A 21,340-nucleotide genomic window follows, 5' to 3' on the forward strand; every position below is an offset into this window, starting at 1 on the left:
TTAATTAAAGCAATCTAATGGATGTGTAATCACTCGGTGGATACGAGCCCGAAGAAAGGAGATGAAACATTCAGCTCGCACCCACACGCACTAACAATCACTTGCTCTACAAGTGCACTCACTCCCATCAATCACAGTGCTTCCCAAAGCCAAGCCGATCCTTCATTAAGCTGAGGAAGAGCCTCATAATTAAGATAATGCAATAATCTAATAGAGTCGTTGCCTCTGTCTCTCTCAGTTTAGCACACCTGGGAGGCACCACTCAATCTCCATAAAATGCAGACGATGGACAAATCAGTTTTTCCTAGCTGAGGTAATGCTTTTTGAATATTCATAGTGTTTTCTGAATTTTAATCAAAGTCGGTGATGGACTGGAATATGAGCTGGGCTGAGCAGACACACGCATGCAAGCAAATGCATAATTCATATTGCTTAGCTCACGGTAGTTTGGCCACAGCTGGCTAAAGGAAATGTGTGAGTGTGAAATGTGTGTGTCCTGGCTTGAGGGTTTTGGCTGTGCCTGCTGGACACATGGCAGGTCCAGATGTTCTGGTTTCGTATGTGCATAGCTCATCAAAAACTCCATGCCTGTGCCACCCTTGGGCCCCTGCCAACCCAGACACCAAGCAGGACTCACTCTGCCATCTGCCATGAGCGTGTCCCGATGCATTATGGGCTTGCTGTGTGTGTTTTGTGATGTCACAATAAGCTGATACACAGAGCGACGAGCTGGTTACTTTCCAGCATGGTAAAGACCTTTTGGCCTACACTACACTACACTAAGCATCCAACATATTTCATAGAGGTGTGTTTTTTTTGTCAATAAAAAGTTAGCAGATGTGCTACTGCTCTCCCAGATTTAGTTTCAACCATGTCCGGTGCTCATTCTGAAAAACCCTAAGGCTAGATCCGGACAGCTTACACACTAGATTTGAGTCATTGAACTGTGTTGCTGTCAATACCATATTTACCAATATGCACATATGCACACACACCCTTGAGGCGCTAGGTGTCCAAACTGAAGGGACCAAACAGAAGCAAGTCTGGCACAGAGTGATGATGTGTCCCCAGTGACTGCCCGCCATTTTGTTTTGCTTCACTAAGCATGTCCCAAGTCTTCACTCAGTCTCACTACCCAGCACTGTTCTATGGCAGCCTGTCAGAGATGCTAATACTCTCCCTCCATCTCTCAGACTCTCTCTTGTTCGCTCTTTTTAAGTTCAGTTTTTAATTCAGCTCAGTTCGCCTGAAGTAGATATAAAATTAAATGCGATAATTCAAATAATTATATGGTCCCTTGATGTTTTCCACAGCATTAGAGGTTGAATATATATTAAATCAACTACACTAATGTATTGCATTTTAATATCCAAAATACACAGCATGTTGTTGTGTCATCAATGTTACCGCATTATTTTTTAGCTCGAGTCCTGGAGAACCACCATCCTACAGAGTTTAGCTCAATCCATAATAAAACACACCAGAAAAAGTGTGTGTGTGTGTGTGGGAGTCTACATACACACATTCACACTACATAAAATATTTTTATGGTCACTAGGCACCTACTCATGTATGTGATTTTGTAAGTCTTCAGTATACACTGAAAATGACAGGCAAATATCTTGTGGATTGTCAAGTCAACTTAAGTCACTTTTAATGATACGGATTGTGTCAAAGCACTTAACAGTATCAAACTGGAGAATAGAGTGACAGTAATATATAATGACAAGATTAAACAGTAAATTTACAGTTAAAGGCATTTCATTATTGAATTCAGAGACATCATTGTCTAGCTAGAAATTAAGTATCCCCAATCCATCCATGATTAAGACCCTAAAGAGTCATATCAAATAAGTGTTATTAACTTTTAAAACTTTAAAATAAAATAGAATATTAGATATTAGATTTAAATATTAAATGTTTAAAAATATCTGGAAACTAAAATAAAAGCTAATTTAAAACATTAAAATAAATACTATGATAGTATATAAATAATACAATAAAAAACAATGCAACAAACTAATTCTAGTTTACCTCTCTCATTACGTTGAGATAGACATATCTCACTGTCTGTCTCAGTCTTTGTAATGCTGATGTCAGCCTTTGGCTGCCTGCTGGATGCTGACAGTTAGAGTGTCATCAAACACCATCCCTCTCTTCCTCTCTCCATCTCCCTCTTCCTCCATCAGAGACAGAGAGAGGGAGAAAGAGAGAGAGGGACAGGTGAGAAAGGAAAGTACAGAGACGATGGGAAGAAATGCAATTCCTACTGCCAAGTTTTGGTTTTTTTCGTCTTTTTTTGCTGTGCCTGAAGCATTGAGGTGTGTGTGAGTGGAATACAGGTATACCCGACTGAATGGTCAAAGCCTAACACCCGCACTGTCTGCCTCCTCCTGAAGAGATCTGAACATCTGGACTGCAGATGAGTCCTTCTCATGCTCCACATCTTCTTTCCAAAGAAAACAATACCTAATGAAATTAGCCATTAGTGAAAGTGATAGTGAGAAGCCTCATCAGGTGCTATTTCCACATGTGCGCACACACACACACACACACACACACACACACACACACACACACACACACACACACATCTTGTATCACAGCCACCCACAGCAAAGAGATTATTTACTGCTGTTGTACGCAAGCAAAGTTCCAGTTCCACATATGAATGATTAATATGCCTATAAAATATAATCCCTCTGTAATCAGAACTCTCTGACTCTCTCTCACACACTTAATACATCTGTGTGATACACACACACACAAAAGTACATCTGAGTAACAGAGAGACAGACAAACACTATTAATTATTTATGCACTCATGAGTAGCATTAAAATTCACCTATCTGTCTAATATAAAGAAAAAAAAAACATGTATGGGTTTTTTTTCACCCTCTGTCAACTGCACAAAAACGCTGGGTAAGCCTCACTTTCGCAAGGAGCTTTATTTACTTATTTACTCACTAGAAAAAAAAAAAAAAAAAAAAACAGATTTAGATTTTGATAGGCTGGTTTAATCATCAATGCTGTGGCTCATTAGAGCAACACAAAAGGGCTGCCATACTAAAATAGCTAGCAGGTAGTGTGCTCCCAAAGCTCAAAGTACACTTTGGTTTTTACACATATGCTAAGGTATGCGTATATTTACGTATATGTGAAACATCACTTAAGAGACATCACTTAAGAGACATCACTTGTCTCGTGTTGAGTACCTGTGCAAGAAAAAGGTTGCATACAATGAAGTACACTTCTAAAATTGTTATGCCTATGCATTCCGATCAAAACTGTCATATAATTTGGTTTTAACTATCGGCTAGCTGACTAAATAATTAGCTAATAGTTAACCTTATTTGTGTCACTACATTACATACACTAACAGCACTCAATGAGCAAGAACAAAATGCAAACAGACACACGGTCCAAAACACAGCAGTGGACAGGATATTCTCTGGATTATATGAAACATAACCTGCAAAACTGTGATGTTAAATTAGACATAACACATTCCCCCTAACAACCTGCCCCAAACAACCCATAACAGAGTGAACGCCAATTCCACTGCTTTTCCATCTCATTTAACAATGCCTTGTCAAATTCACACACACGTTAAAACGCAAGGCAAAGCATCCCCAGATAGAAAAAGAAAAGCATCTTAGTGCAGTGGAGAGTAAAGTACATGCTGTTTTTAATGTGCTGTAAAATATTGATGTGGAAAGTGTGTGGGTTTTTTTTTTTTTTGCGCAGAGGAAATACCATTTTAACATTTGCAAGCTACTATTTCACGCTGATCTGAAACCAGTGGCTCCATCTAAATCTGAGTCTTAATTGCAACATGGGAAACCACCGAGATGATCTCAGTTCAGGGGTTGTGGGTAAACAAACAGGCCAAAGGGCAGTAAATTTTTATTTTAAAAAAACCAGAGTGGATGTGTCTTACAATGATGTGGCCTAACAACGACAGTCAGATATTTTATTCATGCTCCTTTTGCATGTCTCACATATTCACTTATACAAGGCTGTTTCTCCCTATCGAACCAGAGTTTGTGTGTTTGACTGGACCGTGCAGACACCTGATAGTACCTCTGAATATCTATCGGCACGATCGGAAGCTCTTACCACTTTATCTTACTCATCCAAGAGCGCTTCTCAAACTGCAACTGATAAGAGGTCAAAGTTGACGCTGATCACCGAAGGAGGCATTAGAATGAAACTGGATACGGCCTGAGCTCTTTGTGATCATAATCGTGCAACAGGAGATGCTTTCCTGAGCTTAAAAGCTTTGAATAAGATTTGTGCTTCATAAGCAGTGCAATACATCTAATTTATCTTCATTATCCATGTGCATGGACTACAATGAAATCTATCATTGTGCACACAGGTTTTTAGAGGGCGCTAAATTTTATCTTCCTCTGCAGCCTGAGGAAGAGGGCACAGGATCCACACTCATACGTACACACACAGATAAGCCCCGCCATTGACTACTATTAATCCTGGCTGATTTGCATTGTCAGAGCGCCTGTGTTTGAACAATGCTGTTGTTTCCTTGTTTGCTAATTTAGGAACAAACATTTGCCTGTGCAGCAAACAAGCTCTCCCAGGATGTGTTATTAATAGGCTAATTAAGCCAGCGGTAATGAGCAGGATTACAGCTAATTATGACAAGATTTGTTTTGGCGTTCCGTCTGGGAAGAAGCAGTGGAGTGTGTACATCTACCTGGGAGTTCATTACTGCCATCACCATGCACCTGAGTGCACAGAGTACGTGCGCCGCTGGGGAGGAGGGGAGCGCTGTGTGGATTTATGTAAAGGAGGCGAAGGGAAAGAAAGCATGAAGGTGTGAAAGCCAAGGTTAGGGTGGCGGTGTCCTGGGCTGTGATACACAATACACAACAAACAATACAGTTGTGTTTTTGGTATTCAATTACTCAACTGGTGAGCATTTCAGCCATCTTATTGAGACGTGACTCTTTGGTGAACTCCACCCCCTTGGTTACTGTTACCAAGGCAGACGAGTCTTAGCGAACGGAGATTTCAAAAACAATGAGAGCTTAAATATAAGAAACAAAATTGGTGAGACAGCTGTGGTTAGATTTCACTGATGATTTAAAATATGAAATTTAATTAAGCTTCACTGTTCTCAAAACATTTTTAAAGTCACCTGAAAAATGTTACAAAAATTTGAAACAATCTGTGATTATTATAAATTATTTATCTGTGCACATATTTGTACTAATTAGTCTTAAACTGTCTATTAGATATAACAATATACTTACTAGGCCTACAGAAAAAGCATTGTCCTATCCATCTCTGGTTAGAAATCTGACTGGCCAGTGGTTAATTATTTCTGAATCTTAAAAATATTAGTATCCAGGACACCGTGATAGAGACTGAGCTTTTAAAAGCTTAGATTAATTGTGCTCTATAAATTAACAGTGATCATAAACAGCATGTTGAGGGTATTCTCCTCGGATAGGATTATTCAGTGATACTTTTAGAGCAAGGCTTAGCGAATGGTCAATAAATGCAAACTTTTGTAAATGCAAACACCAATGCTACTGTTTCTGCTCAGCTGGTTTTTGGCAACAGTGCAACAATCTGAGAAACCAAATCCGCATTTTTTTTTATGTTTAAAATATATTTAAAATCTTATAATCCTAATTTTTGTAATACCCTATGAAAATATGTGCCAGCTAATGTTACGGGACTTTGAACGGACAGAGAGATGACTCAGGGTCTGAATTAAATGCTTACAAAAAGCATGCCCACATACACACACATTTCTGTAGCTCAGGATAAGAAAACCGAGATTGGGATTTACAGCTAAGCTTCATATTTTCACCCTCGTCTTTCTAAGAACAGCCAAAACCAACACAAATCCCTGCATCTCACATGCACAGAGAGAGAGTGGGAGAAGGGAAAAAGAGAAATAAATATACTTCTTGCAAAAGCTCCTTTTGAACAGGTGGATTTATTTGCCTGGATCAAAGATTAGGTCACACGTAGAACCGCAGCTCTAAAAATGATTGCTCACATTGTTCCCAGCACTCTGGGATGAATGTGATGAAAATATAAATCACACATGCACACACATAAAACAAGCTTTCTAAATGGAGACTTTCCATTAACCTCTATTGTTCTTAAATCAGGCTAATTATAATTACTATAGGCCAGTCTTAACCCAAACACTAACCACACAAATATTCTAAAAATGAATAAAAATTATTTGCTTTGAGGGTTTCTTTATGAACCTATTTTCTTCGGAGGATGTCCAGAGTTGTTTTCATTGTGGGGACATGTTTAAAAAATTATGTCTCTAAGAATATAGATAGGCCATAAATAAATTCATTTAATTTTGAGAGAGAGAGAGAGAGAGAGAGAGAGAGAGAGAGAGAGAGAGAGAGAGAGATGGATGGATATTTACTGCAAACTTGAACAACAGTTTCCCCTAAATAAAACTCTTTTATTCTTCACAACATGTGTTCATGAAGATTAGACCACTGTAATCTTGGAGGGTTTAATAACACACACACACACACAGAGTTAAAACAGAGAAATGAAACAAGGCTACACTGCTTCAACAGATGACTTTAATCCTGTTTATTAAATTATAAAGAATCCATGAGGATCAGGAATAGAGAGTCAAGGATTTAAGCGATTTGTGGATTTTTTGCAGAGTTATTTGATGAAATGGGATTGTAGTGAAGTAGGGGAGCTTTGTGAGCGTGTGACAGCAGACGTGAACTGGGATAAATCGCTTGAGAAACAGAGCACAACCGACAGGATCAGACGCAGACATTTATTTGTTCCAAATGCATGAAGTATTAAAGGGAATAATTCACTCATTTTCACAGAGGGAGGCGGATCCTAGAACAACATGTGATTGATGGAGTACTGACAGCCTATAAAACAAACGGAAACAAAAAATATCAATAATCAAATCTGAAATCTGCAGGCTGTATCCATAATCACACATAAACTGATTGATGAAAATCTGTGTACATAAACTCGGATTTCAAAGTGAAAGCACAGGGATGTGCTGAATTACGAAGACTCATTTAAATGGCTAATTTTCTTGCCGCTGATTACAGAAGCTTTATATCTCATTGACACGCATTTAGGAACAATGGCAGAGGCAATTTGTGACCCCAGAATAATCTTCAGAGCGCTCTTTGTGATGTCTTTTAAAAGATACTTGGAGGTTGCGATTTGGGAAGATTAGAGCGAATGAGAATTAGCTGGCTGGTTGTGGCTGGGTGGATTCGCCCGGCTCTTGGGACCTCTATGTCACTGATAACTTCCACTGAGCTGTTTGCTAAGAGGATAGAATGTGCTAATCCAAGTCAAAAGACATACCATGTGAATTACATCCCCAAACAGATTATTCCACACAGATTAGGATGAAAGCAATAAATCTTGTCATGTCGTTCTTGTTGATGGCACACACAGAAATCAGACCTCGCAGATGATGTTGAAATAAGTTAACATGTATTAAAGTCAACACTAAGCAAAGAGCTGTAAGAAAATCATCACAGGTGTGAAAATATGATTAGTAATCTCAAGTGCAGTGTAATGCTGGAGCAGCCATCTTCTTTCGTTTCTCTTAAATACAGTTTCAAGGAAGGGTCAGCATTTATTTTGCTACATTTGCTGGGCAGCTTTTGTCTATTCCACAATGTTTTCATATCTGTACTGTACTAAAGAGTGTGTTTGCGCTCTAGTGGCTTACGCAAAGAGCTGTAAGAGAAAATATTACACGTGTGTTACAAATTATTGCCAAGCGGAAAGAAGAAGAGCATTGCCATTCTGTCATTATTCACTCACCATCATGTTCTAACAAACCTTAAAATAATGTTTTAATACAGAGACCCTGAGACTACTTTCGTGTTTGCATAAGAAAAAAAAGCCATGCTGGTATAGAGGGACATGGAGTTGGACAAATACCAACTATAGATGTTTTCTTTTGTGTTGTAAACCAGCAGTGTTGTAACCTAAAGACCAAGACATGCCATGAGAGCTTGTCATGTGTGGCATATTTCTTTAATAGAAAGCAGTAGCCTCATTATCAACAGAACTTTTGATTCTAAATTGGGGTGGACTGTAATTATCTGTCGTCTCACACCTCCACTCCCCTTGCACCTAGTGGGTGTGTTCAAATAAAGTGAGAAAGAAGAAAAAACAGACAGGTGTGCGGTATTGTCTGTGTTGAGTGTTTGAAACAGTGGCACCCAGGGAGTTCCCGGTGCACACATTGGCACAGATGCACACAACACATACCTACAATGCATCTAGTCACCTAACACCCCACCCAAAAAAAATAGCTTCACTATTAGATAAACACTCTTTTTTCCCACCTGTGAATGCGGAGGAAGACAAAAGGGCACGAACAAAGAGAAGAGTAAGAGGAGGTGTCAGATAGGCATGCTATAGGTCATGGAGATTCTCCAAGGCATTACATCTGACTCACACCTGGGTCACACTCGCTGGCATTCTGGGACCGCGGAGAGCAGGTGTGTGCGTATGTGTGCTTTTATGCGTGTTTGTGCAACCACATCGAGCAGATGGTGAGAGCAATAACTGACAAACCCTGAGAGGGAACTGAAAGCACCTAATAATTATCCCTGTGTTTTCTGCCACAAACACGCCAATTAGAATCCCGGCAACACCTTGCCAACACACACGTTAGTATGTTTGACACTGAGACCATGTGTACAAGGATATAGTAAAACACGCTATTCTGAACAAAGGGCCATTGTTTACACTGCAAATGACTCATAATAACATGTTCTTTCTTTCCTTTCTCCTCGCTGTGTTTCGGTCTCTCAGTCTTGCGGGTCTCCAGGGGGTAAAAGCAGAGATGTAGCTGTGGATCCCAACAGATGGAACGCTTGTTAGAACAAGAAGTGCACTTACAGGACCCACGGGCTCCCTAGAGGACCTGCTTCTCAGACTCAAGATACATTGAGATTCGGCTAACAGCAAAGTTCACATTACTTAGTAATTTTAAGCTGTCAGTATGTTTACGTGCACACTTGAAATGTGTGCAGTGGAGCTACAGTCTTCTTTTGTCTGTGCATGTGTACATGACATGATGCATAAACTCATAAATATTCACATTCAATTCAGAGTCGTATCAAAGCCAGTGGCAGTCTGCTTAATATTTAGTACAACTTCAGTCATGCTAACGGTCTAGTCCACAAGTATCAAACTGCATTTAAATGTATTTAAAGAGAAAGTACACTCAAAAATTAAAATTTGGTCATGGTTACTCATTAAAATCTCTTTAAATGCTGGATTTGTTTCATGCACTTAAATATGAAAGCTCTGAAATGAACACATGTGACAGCACAAGTATTTCTGACCATTTTTCAGACTTATTTCCCTTGAAATCAGAATGTTCCAATCTTTGTGTCAGAGTTTTTGGTTTATGGCATTTTAAAGTACAAAAAGTCCTGGCAATTACCACATGAGTCAGATCCCTTGACTTCATCCACTTAAGATTTGCATTCCAACAAGGCAAAAAGGCACTTCATACCTCTGAGCAATGTCAACATGATAATATCAGAGACTGAAGCTCTCTGGTAATCCAGGATTACAGGAAGAGCTTGGTTATGAATACAAACGGCAACTGTAAAACATAAAAAAAAAATCCATCCTTTGGACTGATCTAGTATCAGTTTAAAAATAAAGCAGGTCTGGTCTTGGATCAAAACAAGCAGACAGCTCTTACTGACCTGGGATCAGTGTAGAGGCTAAGGAGGCTAGGATCAACCGGATACCCCCTAAGGTTCATCTTTTCATAAAGCCATAGAGAGACACAAGAAATAATATCAGTTCCGCTCCTGTCTGGGAAGTGTTGTTCTGTGTGGAAATTTCTAAATGTAGTCATCACGTTTGCTCTAGCTTGTGTTTGTTAGAGTTTGTTAGAGTGGTGGCTTAGAACATTTCACCATTTCAGACCATTCATTGGTTACCAACTGATCTTAAAAAGCACATCCTCATATTTAAACAAATGCCTTAATATTCATGTGTTTCAAATCCATACAGCAGCCACAGCATATAGAGTGACAGGCCAACATATGCTATTCTGTATGCTTTTTTTACTCAGCTATATGAGAAACCTAATGCATTGTACATTTTTACATAAGCCATCATATGCTCTCTTTTTTGTCTCCACCCACTCTTCTTGCTCACAGTACTGAAAATTAATCCCCTGAAACCGTCTTAAGGTAAACAGTGAGTGTGAAATCAGGAAAGAGAGCCGCGGGTCCTTTGAGGATCTAGCTCAGCTTCTGAAAAGTATTTTAGACTTTTTCCTGTGATAAATCACGTATTCGCATTTTAAAAACCTTCTGATAGTGCACTACTTTCTTGAGGTAATTTTATAACAGACATTTTCAATTATGTAGCAAGCTCATGATCAATACTCTGTCAATTGAGACATATGGCAGGAAAAGGGCTTGGATAACAAGACCGGGAACACAGCACTATGAAAAAAAAGAAACCTGAATTATTTACAGACCAATATTGTGGTCATAGTGGTTAAAGATCTTGACTGGTGACCTGGAGAATGAAACATGAACTGGAGAGTTAAAACTGCCTTAAACATATCCACTTGTGTTGGCCAACGAATAACATGCATAATAAAACAAGGCAGACAACTAAAAAATTTTAAAAGATTGATTGATTATATTATACACTGCTGCTAATGTATTTACCTCTTTATTTTATGGAGTCACATACACAGTCTTCCCACTACACAGGTTTCTTATCTCATCCTCCTAATTCACCCTAAATAACTGCAACTGCTATTAGACGCTCAGACACGCACTTAACCAGGCAAAATCAAATTAAACAACCTTATATATTTGATTGACTTCATCAAACTGAGGCCGTTTAATTGTATAAACGCACAGCAAAGTACATCTAAAACATCTAAAAAATACATAAATTGAGGCAAATATTTCTCCAATTAAAAAAAAAGACCACTTAAAACAAAAAAGAAGAAAAAGAAAATCATCTGTGTCCTAAAACCCTCCTTTCTCAATGGATTTCACATGTACATGTCTTCTGAGAAGGATTGTTAGAGATTTAAGCTAGCATTAGACAAAATACTACTTGAGTCCGATCTGTAAGAATAGCTTCCCACCACCTAATCAACCCGAGGCCTGTGCTGTCTGTCCGCCTGGGTGCCTTGCCTTTGTTGCACCCTGAATAGATGCTAAATATCCTCCCAATCTCCTTCCTGGCTCTGGCTGAGCTCTCAGGACCCGGTCTATTCACATGCTAATGCAGACAGGCTTGATTCCTTAATCACAATCCTGCTGAAATCCAGGAACAAGGAGATGTAATAGGGAGCCATTTCCTCATTGTTATTTCATTTTTTTCCTCTCTGTAATTCTCTTACCTTCTCAGTTTTGCCATGAATTGCAAAGCAGGCCGACGAGAGCGGAAAAAAGTTGGAGTCTAAGATGAGCCGTTCTTTATTGCAGCACTGGATGGTTAGTAGCAGCGACTCTCCGCATCAATTCAGTGGAGGATTTGATTTGTTTCTGTTGACGAGCTCTGTTAATTTCCTCTCCCGCCTCATTAAGCTCTAACTGCCAATTAATGTCTTTTGTTCTCGTTAATGGCTGCCTCCCAAACAGAGCCGCACACACACGGACACAGGCTTACACAACAATAGAGGAAAAGTATCAGTAGTACACCCCTATAGACGGGAAAAGAGAGCGAGAGAGGGAGTCGTTGATTAATTGGGAGCTCAGTGGAACAGCAGGCAGACAGGATCTCTCATTAGCTCCTCTCCAAACTCCACCAGCACTCAGACACCACTCGTAGCCCCTCAGGACATGAGGTCACGATCTCCCATGGCAACAGTTGGACTGACTAACAACGCCCTAATTGCGAAACCTAAACAATGACACCATATCTTCGCAAGTTTGCACACATAGCCACACAGACACACATACAAAAGCTTCGGAAATGTCAGTTTTCCTTGACGTAGATCAAGGAAGACCTCAAATAGCCCAACAAATATATGGTTTTGGGTGGTGTAGTTTGTTTATCTCAGGAGAACGGTTGTGTGTCACAGCACTCATCTCTGCTCTGAGAAATCCTCAACTGCGGTCCCATTATTAGCAAAGAGTGGCTTTTGTGAAACACGGGGCTTTTAGATTGTCGAGTGTCGGGGAGAACCACGCTTCACCCTGCGGTCCATTAAGAAAGAATGGCTGTTTTTGTTCCGGCCAGGCAATAGAGACAGATACTTTCTGCGAGCGCTCCTATAGGGGCTTTTATGGGAAAATATGATTATGCTGTGATTCAGTTTTCAAAGAGATCCATCTGAAAGGTTTTTGAACCTTACATTTTCAAGATGACCTTAATGAACTTTGCTCAGCCCAACTTCTGAAGTACTGAAAACAGTCATCAACTTTTCATTTGAGTCTGAGAAACAGTGAAAGAGAAAGAGAGTTAGAGAGAGATCAAAAAAAGGGGGGGGAAGGGGCATACATTTTTAGAGCATTTTTATGGGTTGCAGTGTGTGTGTGTGTGTGTGTTTGCAGAAAAATAATTTGTAAGATTCTCTCATCTAACATAGCATTAAAAATACATTTTTGTATTTGACTACAATATCAGTAATATAGCTAGCACCATCCAAAACCTTTATATCTTGAAAAAAAAGGTTACAAAAGAGGGTTTCAGAATTTTTCTACCATAAAGAACATTTTGTGCAATGGAAATATTACATGGATGTTAAAGATCAATGGCAATACAGAACCTTTTTTACATTTTTTAAATTATTCTTCACCAGCTATTTTGGAGATTTTGCTTTTATGTCAATATCTCTGCTTTGTAGCGTCTGAACTGCTAACATAACAATTTGTCCCAATTTGTTATATCACACTACAAACATTCATACTACATACTGTACGTTTTGCAAAGCTCATTTCATCCCGCATAAAATGTAGCACAGACATTTTTTTCCAAGATGGCCATCAAGTAGATGGACTTGGATTAAAGAAACTTTGTACAGGTAAAGAGTGGCAAGCCTCACCTATTATTATCCCAATCTATCCCTATCAATATATGCCAACAATGCATACAAACTGAAAAAATATATAAATCTGATTTGACACCACAAGTGTCAAGTACAGTGTCAGCGCATCTCCTCACTGGCTTCATTTGATAGTAATGTAGACATTAACAAGGCAGAAGTGAGTGAAGCTTCAACTTCCCGTCACTAAGCAGCTGTTGCTGTGTTTACATTTCAAACTGCTGTATCATTAAACCCCTCCATAGCACTCCACAGAGAGACTTAATGTGAAATGAGATGCTTTAAAAACAGAAACAGAACAAGTTTATGCCAGTACAGAAGCTTGCATACAGAAGTGAAATAAAGGGTTTAAAGAAAGAAAGAAAAAAAGAAAGATTCAGCTCTAAGTGGAAAGATGTGTGTAATGCTTGAAAGAATGATAGAAAGTCCTTCAGATTTGGAAGAACATGAGGTGCTAACAATGTTTGTATGGGCAAATTATTCTGTATAGAATATAATATAAGTAGGAAAATATTTTCATGAATAAATGAACCACATTTAAGCTATGAGTCATGTTTTACTTTTTGTAAAACTTTTATGGACTTTTTATGCAGTATCCGAAAAAAAATGACGCTAGCTGCTGAAAGCAAAACAAAAGCCCGAAACTAAATCATCTCCAGATCCAGCAAAAGCATTTTCACATCCAGACACCCTCCTCTCTCTTTCTCTATCCCCACCACTGATCAGTGGATTACACTGATCAAATGAGACAGACAATATGCCCAACATGGTGGCAAAGCAGCCATCCTGCTGTGCCAGGGACTGACAGAACCCACTCACTCGCCTCTGCCAACCCATAGAGGACATGCAGACGGGGGCTGGCACTGGTCCTGAGCCCTGACCACTGCAGCTTCACGCTCATTATCTCTTCCTGGGATTTCCTGTTAGCACACATGCATGAAACAAAAAGCACACACTTACATGCTGCTAGCATTAGCAAGAAACTGTTTTGGCTTGCTTGCAGTGTGACAGAAAAAGAACAAAGACAGAAATATCCATTCCTTTTTTGGAACACACATATAGAAAATAAAATATGGATTAAAAAAGGGCAATTATTTATATTATACCATAAAATTGTTATTGAAGCATAATATGTGAAGCTGCTAGTATTTAACTTGACTTTTGGCTTGCTTTCCACTTTACCAAAGTTATCAACAATTCTGTTTATGTTAGGATTAACTGCTGCCATCAGAACTAAAGAACTCTCTACCATCTGTTTTCCATTTCTCCTCTGATTGTACTTCTGTTTCTCGTTATTCAGTTTAATAAAGCAATTAAACAATGCAATTAAAAATAAAAATATGTGGTTAATGAGTCGTTTTGTGGTCCATTAGAAATCAGTGCTCCGTCTCACCTCTTAGATAAAAGGTACAACTTTGAATACATTTCTTTTGTGTGCGTGTGTGCATGTGTGTGTCATAACTCCAGCCTGTGTTCCCTGGTTTAGGACTTTTGTTTTGTAATGTGTTCTTGTTCATGGTTTTGTGTTGTTTTGGTTCCTATTAATTCCATCAGTAAAACTCTTCACATTTGAATCCCTGATCTCGTCAAATATAGTATGCAGGAATTAACTGGATATTCTTTTTCATTTCAATAAGCATATGCACTTATACTTAAATAATACAATTGATATATTTTTTTATATTTTAACTATAAAAAATATATATTGGCATTTATATTGAAAACAAGTTTCCCTTGTAGCCAAATTTCAGATGTAAACAGTAGTGCTGAAGATAAGCAATCATCCAAGCATCAAGCCTCACCTCACAAAGCAAAAGTTCAACGGCACATCCAGAACACAATCAACAATCTCCTTTTCTCCAGTCACTCAGAAAAGAAGAGCACTTATGCCAGTGGGTTTTCAGTGATCAGTATTTTTGCTTTCTACCACTTACTTGTTCATTCATTCAACGTTTACTTTTCTGTTCCTCTTTTCTCTTTCTGTCTCGTCCCTTCCTTGGTGTTAATGCTATTGGATAAGATGGAAAGATGTCATACTATGCAATGGTGCATAATAAAGCAATGATATTATTGCATGATTTGCTTTAATTGTCTTACTATATATTATGTGTCAAAGGGAGGAATCTCCTAGGCTATAGGGTGCATTAAACATACCGGCATCAAACATCTCATATAATTTTAAACAATTAACTCCTACTGTAAAGTGCATACAATTTAAGTCATGCTGGTTGTTTACAGTGTTGTTGGTGAAGCAGAATAATTAATTACTGAGTTCAAAACCAGCTTTGCATTATGTTAAAAAAACAAAAACAAAATGCATTTATCTGCATGTAAACCTGGGGAATGAAAAGTAATACGCACTCGAGCATATGAATGGTGTGAAGGTGGAGAGTATTTACTGACAGAAGCAGTTGTGCACCAACCACCAACTGTGTCTCTCTCTCACACACACACACACCACATCACCATCTGCTCCTGTGTACTGATAGCCCAATATGAGAACATATTAGCATTGTGAAATGTGTGTGTAGGTGGGTCAGCTCAGTCACGGCAGCGATCAGGGACAGAGGCGGAAAAAAGTACCTCATCAGATTAGGAAGAAAAACGTTTATGGTGTCAAGAGGTATGAATTACAACCAGCCCCATCTGTTCTCGCTCTCTCAATGTCATTATCATCAACTCTCTAATTATTCTCATTACGACTGTTTATTTAGAGTCACAGTAGTCATTCTCAAATGGCAGCATCGTTTACAACGCACCTTGAGAGCACGACCACTGGAGCCTCGTCGGCACTGAGGTACATCCATCTGCGATAGACAAACAGGTCATGCTTTAGGTTGAGGTCTTCGAGAACAACACAGCAACTGAAAATAATGAAAAGAAGATGGCCATGAATGTGAAAAACATCATCTTTTATGGATTTAATGACATTTCTGATGCAGCGGGTTGACAACCACCCTCAATGCACCAGAAACCACAGGAAATCATTAGCAGTAAGAGCTCATTTCAGCCCTGCTCCGTCTGATTGAGGAGCTAAAGGAGAACTTCATAATCATGTTAAATTAAAGGTCCTTTAGATTTAATCTTACCCTTTGCAATCTCTTAATTACTTATTTGTCCCAATTATTTGCTTTACTGAGCCCATTAACGGCCCTTTTCACCTCAGAATTAACCAGTAGCAGCTGTAATCATGCCAGTGTGAAGCCCTCTTCATTAGAGAGCACACACACACACACACACACACACACACTGGGGAACATGTCAGAGGAAGCTCACACTCTTCTGATGAAAACCAGCATTAAAATCACTTCAGGTGGCGTTTCAGAGGAAGAACCCGACTGTGCTGAGATGATCTGTGGCTGTCACACTTTCCTACACAACTCACACACTCATCACAGAATATGAATCATCATCCAGTACTCATGTCCCACTCTTTGTGTGATGCATCACTGCATATGTAATGTAATTTATGTGCAAATAAAATATTTCCTCAAACAGTCACCTCCTCAGCATGGTGCAAATCTTTCATATCTGCTGTGAATCATCCTGAAGATGCCTGCTCTGCTTGCTCTGCCAAAACAGGATATTAACAATTAAAGCAGCGGCGATATATCATCATTTCTCAACACCCTAAAATGTTATACCTGACGGACATTTATCATTGTAAGAATGAAGATGTGAAATGCACGTGCGATAATAATAAATCACTGGAGAAATGTGTGATTACAGCGTAAGCTTTGCTGTGTTAAAAACTCAAGTAAAAAGCGGATTTAATGTCTGAATAAGGATTAAGGTGAAACCTTCCTAACTTTATCGGTCCATCTGTGCGGAACAGCATGCATACTCCTGTGGTTATTACATCTGATTTTTGTCAGAGATGGGCCACAAAACTGTTCAGGAAAGTCCATTCAAGAAATGGACGGTTTGTTGGCACTGCTGCTATATGACCTTAGCAGAGAGATTGAGCTATTACACTTTTAATGACCACTGCAGGAAATGTTCTCTTAATCCTGTCTGATTGCTACAGTTATAAATTTCCACTTCCAACAGGTTTAAGTTAATGACCATTATGGACATACCTGATGATTAACTTCATAATCACATCCTGCTGCTGTTTCTTTTTTCTGTCCAGTCTGTCAGAGCTTTTGCACACCATCCAAACAACGAAATGGGCAGAAACAATACATATATACACATATACTGTACATAAAACTCAATTATATTGTGATGTAATAAACTTATGTGTACATAATGCACACTATTGTTTAAAGGTTTGGGGTCAGTAACTTTCAAGTTTCAAGTCAGCATTTATTTACTTAAAATTACAGAAAAAAATAATAAGCAATAATGTAAAATATCAATACAATTTATATATAACTTTTCTATTTATTTTTTTTTAAATGTAATAAAATTTATGTATTGTATTCCTATGAAGGTAAAACTGAATTTTTAGTAGCCATTACTCCAGTTTTAGTTTCAAAAAATCCTTCAGCAATCTTTGTAACATGCAAATTTGTTGCTCAAGAAACACGTCTAAAACACATTTCTCTCTGGGAAGCCCCTGGGACCACAAAATAATGCACAACACAATCAACAAATGCTGCTTGTGAACGCTTCAGAATTTTCTATATTTCTGACCAAAAACATCATCAGATTTTCACACGTGTCCTGAAGGTTGACAAAGAGGATCCAATTCCAACAGTCCTTTAGAATATCCTGGTATAATTAAGAATTCATTGTTTCTTGAACAAGCTGTCTTGGCCCAGATACAGCAAAACATGCCCAAACCATGATACTTACTACCATGTTTCACAGAAGGGATAAGGTTCTTATGCTGGAATGCAGTCCTTTTCTTTCTCCAAACATACTGCTACTCATTTAGACCAAAAAGTTTGTATAAAAAAGGCCTATTTTAGCCTGAAGTGTCCACAAAACATTTCTCAATGTCCCTCTGGCTTGTTCACATGATCTTTAGCAAACTGCAGAAAGGCAGCAATGTTCTTTTTGGAGAGCAGTGGCTTTCTCCTTCCTCTGTCATAGACACCATGATTGTTCAGTGTTCTTGTGGTGATGAACATTAATATTAGCCAATGTGAGAAAGACCTTCATTTACTTAAAAGTTACTCTGGGGTCCTTTTGCAATCTCACAAACTATAACACATCTTGCTTTTGGAGCTTTGCTGGTCATCTACCACTGGGGAGGGTAACAATGGTCTTGAAATTCCTCCATTTATACACAATCTGTGGACTTGTGGAGTCCTAACTTTTTAGAGATGGTTTTGTAACTTTTTCCAGCCTGATGAGCAACACCAGCTCATTTTCGGATGTTCTCAGAGCTCTCCTTTGTTCGTGACATGATTCACTTTGATTCACATGATCAAACTTTGATAGATCTCTGTTCTTTAAATAAAACAGGCACACACTGACACCTGATAGTCACCCCACTAACTGAAAACAGCTCTGAACAGATGGACTCAAATTTCACCTTCAAATTAACTACAAATCCTAGAGATTCACGAACTTTTGCCACTCACAGATATTTAATATTGGATAATTACAAAGTATATAATTTTGTCTAATTTGTTTGACTGGGTTCTCTGGACTATCTTTGGTGTCATATTAGATTCTGGAAAAGGTACTCTGGAAAAGTCTTCTGAAAATTGAACTTTGCCATTACAGGTATAAATAAAGAGGTTATTTGCAAAAACTCATAAATGCCATTTTCATCAAAATAATAAAAATAAATAAACAAATAGCTGATAAAAGTGCATTATTCTTAAAATATAGCGTGTTCTGATAACTAAACATGTTTTGTCAAAGAACGTAGGTATTGTCCACTTTCAAGGCAATCGCGAGTTCACGTTTTACTGCAGAAGCAGTCAAGAGCCCTTGTTGTTTTTGAAGAGAGGCCGATAAGTCCACTTCAGCGAATCAGTGCGCGATATTTAGGTCAGGTGACAAAGCTACTTCACTTGTCGCTGAGAGTTTTGTCAAAGCTAGGGTCAAGTCTTTCCTAGGGTTGCCAACCGTCCCATATATTGGGATCTATTTATGTCCTGTACGTGACCTCCCTGTCCCATTTCTGCTAACTATTGCCTGGCATAATAGCAAATATGAACAGCAAAAATGCTAAATACTTCACCTATACCCATCGTCGGCCATCCAGTCACAGCCACCCTCACGCATTATACAAGTAAATCAGAAATTGTGAATATAACTGTTTGGGGAAGGGCAGTCCTCTGCCGGCTCGTCGCTCCCTCTAACGTTAGGTATGTTTTGAAGCTGGGATGCTTGTTTATGTTGGTCATGTGCTCAGTATCGCTGCTCCCTATGCTCAGTCTGCTTAGGGCACCAACTTCCAGGGGGCACCATCCCAATTGCTCAAATAAAAAAAAATAAATCAGTTGTTCTGTATTAATAATAATATATACATCAATAAAAATCTAAACACGAACATATTATATAGGCTTTTATATAGGCATTAATTTCAGTCGATACGTTTTTTGACTGTTGACGTGTTTTATTTTCGGTAATGGTTTCACCACCACCACCAACGTATTTGACTTAATATTCCAGTTATCATAAGAGTCCAATCTCCAGCAGCGCAAGAGAAGTAGGGAAAAGTCAGTAAGGAAAGTCATCTTTCAATGCTGTTAAAATGAAATGACCAAAAAAAAAAAAAAAAAAGCACTTTGTCAAGCACTTTTAAAACACATTTTTAAAGACATCATATAGATTTAATTGAACTGCGTTTGGTGCTTGACAAATGTATAATGTTTTTCTCCGTTAAACAACATTGAAAGAAGATTTCTGTACTAATACATCTCTTGCTTCCCAACGACTGTTGGAGTTATCTGCTTTTGATATAAAACAATCTTTTAATATGCAACAATAAACATACTTTCAATTAACATTAATTTTGTAAATTACATGTTTATACTTTCAGTAATTATGTTTTTGCAAATGAACTCTTCAAATGTCATTTTAAAATATAATATTACTTTTTAATCAAATATGGCCCAATTAAGCCTTTCAAGAAACATTTATTTGTCCCAAAATTTTACTTTAAGTGGATTGTTTTCGTTATTATATTTCATACTATACAAATGTAACACTCAACATAAAAAGGATGTGTCATGTTTGAGCCTTTATAACAACAAATTTACCTCAGCCTCCACCTGCAGATGCGGCAAGAAAATCATGATCCTCACACAGACACACCATATTGCCCTCTCAGTGTCTAATCAGACAGATGAAACTAATCTTCTCACACCGACTTCTCCTCCAGTTCAGTAGGAGTCTCCTCAAGAGCTGCAGGAAAGATTCCTGAGCACGCTCGTCACGCAGGAGGAGAGAGACGGCAGCGGAGGATGAGTGAGGTTACTGTTTCATCTGGCTCAGTAAGCCTGGACTAATTTGAGGCCTGAGTGGAGAGGGCACTTGTGTGCAGGCCTGATGAAAGCTCTTCAGAGGAGAGAAAAGAGTGGAGGATTGTATCAAATCGCTGGTCGCTCTCATAGAGAAGCTCTCTCTCTCTCTCGACAGAGCCTCTTATCTTTCTCTCTCTCTCTCTCTCTTCAGTGGTGCCACTCAACAGGATAGCCCTTTAATCTCCACCTATTCAGCTGCTCCCTTATTAAGAGTGAAACTAGGAAGAAACAAAAAGGAAAAGAGAAAATAAAAACACACCTTGTCTATGTACAGCTTTTTCCACATCAGAGCAAAAGAAATGAAAGAGATGAGAGTGAGCGAGAGCCTGCAGGAAAATCAGTATGTTGGGATTTGGAGTGTATCTCTCCCTCTCCTTCATCCTCGCAGCACTCTTTCTGAGGAGAACATCAAACTCAGGGCTGCCAGCTAAGGTAAGCTTCAGAGAAAACCAAAGGAGAAAACAGAAAGCAACCAACGGAGAGAAGAAAAGAAATGGCTTCACAAATGCTAAAAGGCACTCCGTCAGTGGAGTTTAAACAGAATCCAGAGGAATTGAATTAGCTTTGGGTTTGAGATTCTGGATGGGAAGGATAATGCAGACACCTGACTCACCGAGCAGGGAGAAAAGAGTGGGTCAGTTCATCATCATCTGAGGGAGACAATCGAAATCTGTGAAGATTAGTGAAAAATCAATAACTCTCATTTGATCTATCCACTGCCATAATGTACAAAGCCAGCGGCTCATTTAACAGGCTGGTACATCAGTCAATCATCAATCTGCTGCTGACTCTCCTCTGCTAACAGCAAGACCAAGTACATCATCTAGTCTATTTGGATAGGAGTGCCCACATTAGC

Source organism: Puntigrus tetrazona, chromosome 7 (assembly GCF_018831695.1).
Source record: "Puntigrus tetrazona isolate hp1 chromosome 7, ASM1883169v1, whole genome shotgun sequence".
Classification (NCBI taxonomy): Eukaryota; Metazoa; Chordata; class Actinopteri; order Cypriniformes; family Cyprinidae; genus Puntigrus; species Puntigrus tetrazona.